General features: G+C 40.2%; 1 non-coding gene across 1 annotated transcript; it reads left to right on the top strand.

The window, feature by feature from the left end:
- Nucleotides 1-3,775: 3,775 nt before the first annotated feature.
- Nucleotides 3,776-3,938, top strand: LOC142447336 (U1 spliceosomal RNA). The gene has a single exon (XR_012784077.1). It is a non-coding gene; the product is annotated as a U1 spliceosomal RNA (small nuclear RNA).
- Nucleotides 3,939-4,551: the final 613 nt, after the last annotated feature.

Here is a 4,551-nt window from a genome sequence, read left to right as displayed (position 1 = left end):
CTGCCTCCATGTGTGCTGACTGAGGAGACAAATAAAATAAAATATTTGACAATGTCTATCTTTTCTCCATTTATGAAGATATTGCTTATTGTTATGGTTGTCAGGATTTATATTGAAGTGCAATCCAATTTTTATCAGTCAGTGGCTTCAAGACCTCTTTGCTTTCAGCAGACAAGAGAGGGCCGTCTGTGTATTGCAGGTAGTTAATGGATAGGCCTTCAATCTTGAAGCCGTGTGCATCTTCATAAGCAGTTCAAATTCCCTGCTTATTTTGCTGAACGTACAGATTAAGTATGGTGCATCACTAAAACTCTGATACACACTTTTTAAAATTTTAAAACATACAGTATATCCTTGTATTTCTTGTTCAAATTAAGGTCCCTTGGCCTGTGTGTGTGTGTGTGTGTGTGTGTATCACAGAGTATAAATAAGTGTTGTGTAATTTCCATTAGTTGCAGTGTTATCCCTGATTGGTTATTATTCAGACAGGTGAATCCCTTTGCACAGTCAACAAAGACAGGCATTTCTGCTTCCAGGCAAGATCCATCTGACAGCAGTAATCATGTGTGTTTTACATGTTCTCCTCTGATTCCAGATAAAGGATGGCAATTTCCTGTTGATGTGCTGTTGAAAATATTCTCATCAAAATTCTACTTGCATGTAATATTCATTACAGTGTTCTATAATGTCTACACTCTGTTGCATTACCTTACTTTGGAGTGGGGACAAACCAATTCTTTGTGGTACAGTTACTCTGTCTTTCCCTTCTTCTATCTTCTGTGCCATTTACTAGGCTGCCTATAGAATTTTATATTATTTCAACTCATGGCTTGGTGTGTTTCTTCAGTTCATTCAATCTGACACATGCAAATTGTGTTTGTTCAACTCCAACTTTGGGAACACTTTATTCCTACAATTTATTTTGCATTCTTGAGCTGCCCTTTGAAATTCTCTCAGCTCGTTTACTTTAACATTCTTCCATTAGATTTTTTTTTTAATTTTGCAGAGGCATGGCAGGGATGGGAGCCTGCCAATATCCTCAGAAAACCAAACCAAACCAAAACAAACCTCACAGCAAACAAGTCAATCCCAACACAAAGTGAGCCACTCCCAGTAGATCTTCCCCTGTGGGTTTCCAAAGCTTTAATCCCTCCAGGGAAACAACGCCTGGTCCGTCTCTGTGCAGCAGCTCTGGGGCCCAAATCATTGACCTTTTGACATTTAGTCCAATGCATAGCCCACTATGGCCCTCGAGCTACTTGAAAGGCAGACCATTCTAGAGCACAAACATTTCACAGGTCTGGGTAGAGTGATCGGTGTCATCTACAGAAGGGAAATCTACAGGCTGGGTTATCCGAGCTTCTAACATCTGTGGCTCTCATTTGACTGGAACACTGATTAGAGAAGAGAGAAGGATGAAAAGAGGGAAAAATGGAGGATGGGTCTTATGGCTACAGAAATCTTCTGATAGACGTTTTAGGACTGGTTGACTAGAGAAACAAATCCAGTGACCTTTATATACGTATATGAAAGGGTTTTATATCAAAAAGTAATTTTGTATCAAGAAATCTTCCCAGCTGAGTCCAACTCAAGTTCATAAGTCCAATACTAATCTATAAGTCCCTCTTCAACCCCACTCAGCCACAAACAATGATGCAGAATGCAAGATCACCGACCGTGGGTGCAGACTTGTCCAGAGACAGGGTCATTGGAAACATGGCAAGGCACCAGCAATGCTCAGGGCTGCCATCAGTCTCAGAGTCATGCCTCGTGACTGAGCTACGGGCTTTCCAGAGTCTTCCATTAACTTCTTGTGCGGTTTTCTGCTCCAAGAATACAGAGGGTTGTCCATATATATACATATATCAATTGTATAAAGCACATCTGTACATTCTTTGCCCTAATCATTTTCTTTTTTTTCTCCTCTTTTCTTTTTTTACATTTTATTAGGGACTCATACAACTCTTATCACAATCCATACATATACATACATCAATTGTTATAAGCACATTCATACATTCCCTGCCCCAATCATTCTCAAAGCATTTGCTCTCCACTTAAGCCCTTTGCATCGGGTCCTCTTTTTTTTTCCCTTCCCTCCCCTCTCCCCCCTCCCTCATGTGCCCTTGGTAATTTATACATCGTTATTTTGTCATATCTTGCCCTATCCAGAGTCTCCCTTCCCCCCCTTCTCTGCCGTCCCTCTCCCAGGGAGGAGGTCACATGTGGATCTTTGTAATCAGTTCCCCCTTTCCAACCCACTCACCCTCCACTCTCCCAGCATCGCCCCTCACACCCCTGGTCCTGAAGGTATCAACCACCCTGGATTCCCTTTGCCTCCAGCCCTCATATGTACCAGTGTACAACCTCAGCCCTCATATGTACCAGTGTACAACCTCTGCCCTATTCAGCCCTGCAAGGTAGAATTCGGATCATGGTAGTTGTGGGGAGGAAGCATCCAGGATCTGGGGGAAAGCTGTGTTCTTCATCGGTACTACCTCGCACCCTGATTGACCCATCTCCAGAGGGCGGTCTTATTCGCGTTGAATTTCAGGTGTAAATGCCTCTCCTTGTGCTTAGGATTATTATTCCCTTCACGATAACACTGTTTTCTTCCTTTTTTTAATAAGTCACGTATGTGTTCACAAGATCAAGCCTGTGAGACAGATATTTTTATATAATCCTTCCTAGGTGAAAGAATGGGTTCCTGGTTTTTTAGGCCCGTTTTGAAGTCACTAGATGTGATCCTGTTGTGCAGCATGCCTCTATTCAATGTGTGACCCTGAGAATCACACTGATGATTCAGCATCAAATCTTTTCTTAACTTCCTTTAATCTCAGAAGTGCTATTTCCTCTGCTTTGGTTTACCTATATATTTAATATTTCTGATTTTCAGGCCTTTATCTTATATTTCTTATACACATCATGTAATATATAATCATGGACAGAGTTTTCAATCCTAAACAGGTTTAAATTCTACTGAAATTCACTGCCTTAGATTCAATTCCAACTCTTAGAAATCTTATTGGACAGGGTAGAAGTGACACTGTGATTTTTCAACACGAAAACTCTATGGGAGCAAGTTAGACTCTTTGAATTATGTTTAACTCTGATAATCTTACTATGAATCTTGCTGCTCAAGGGAGTTGGAGAAATGCAAATTGTCTTTACTCCTCCCCTTGACATATCAACCTCTTTTGTCATTAGACAGATTGAAAGGCCTCACAAACGGTATTTTGTGAGATTGATCTTTTATGTACATTTTCCCCAATCATGGCAGTTTTATCAGTTCTGCCAATCTTCATACAGCTTATTTAAGACACTTACAGTGCAGTTAATTGGAAAACAGTTACCTTATAATTCAACTCAATCTAGCATACACAGTTGGGATTTATGAATGAAAAAATAGATCCCATGTATAGGATCTATATTCTAGTGGATCTACGCTCTCGGCTATGTTCTTTGAAATGTTGATCATTGGAGTGGGATACTTTCACACTGAAGGCAGTGGTGGTTCCAGGGTAGAAGTCGCCTCTTCCATGTGGGCCACCAGGATTCAGGTCCCAGTCAATGGACCTCATGTGCAACAGTGGAGGTGTGTGTATTGCTAGGATGTTGAACAGGTTTTAGTGGAGTTTCTACACAAAGATGGAATGAAATTACTTTATAATTATCCCAGAAAGATATGTTGTGTGTGTGTGTGTGTAATCATGTAGCACATTTTAAGTGTAGACTTAGAGCTCCTTTGTTTGTTTGTACACAAAAGTATGTGTACATACTTACCTGGGAGAGGAGATACCATGATCATGAAGGTGGTTTTCCCAGGGCGCGGCTGATCCATTGCACTCCGGATGTGCTGACCCCTGCGATTTCTCTAAATGTGGAAAACTCGACTGCATAATTGTGGTACTTGGGGACTGCGTTCACACTTTCCCCCAGAGAGTAGGAAATTTTGTTCACAACAGAGAAAACCTAATACTATTTAACGATACAGGAAATTATTCTGAGGTGAGTAATGTATCTTACATTTCTAACTTTTTGGTGTGTTCAAATATATAAATTTACTTTCTCACAAGTCAAGATGCTATACTTTAAAATTTAAAGCATCAATTCTGAGACAAAGATTTCTTTTATGTCAACATTTTTCAGCAAACTTTGGTGCTTCTGAGTTGATAGATACATTTTCATTATTCCTTACGTGGTACGTCTGTATGTGTGTCTTTATACTATACCTATCAGAGAAGATAAGGCTTCTTTCTCACACTTCTCTATTGTGATCTCATTAAGGAAAGAAAGAAAACACCATTCCCTAACAAGGTCACACTCACAAATACAGGCATTAGAATTTCAGCATATCTTTTGATGGGACACAATTCAATTCCTAAGAAAATATGATAAGTTTTTCTCACGGGGGAGGGAGGAGGAACAGAAAAGAACTCAGTGAGGAGATAGCAGTCAGAAAGGCAAAGGTACCTGAATGAGATGAAGCTTCAAGGTCGTTTTTATGGATTTGCAATTAGGATGTATTAAACTGGAGGTGTAAAAAGGGGC

Source organism: Tenrec ecaudatus, chromosome 4 (genome assembly GCF_050624435.1).
Source record: "Tenrec ecaudatus isolate mTenEca1 chromosome 4, mTenEca1.hap1, whole genome shotgun sequence".
NCBI lineage: Eukaryota > Metazoa > Chordata > Mammalia > Afrosoricida > Tenrecidae > Tenrec > Tenrec ecaudatus.
The sequence above is the reverse complement of the archived record's forward strand: the minus strand, read 5'-3'. Positions and strand labels throughout refer to the sequence as shown.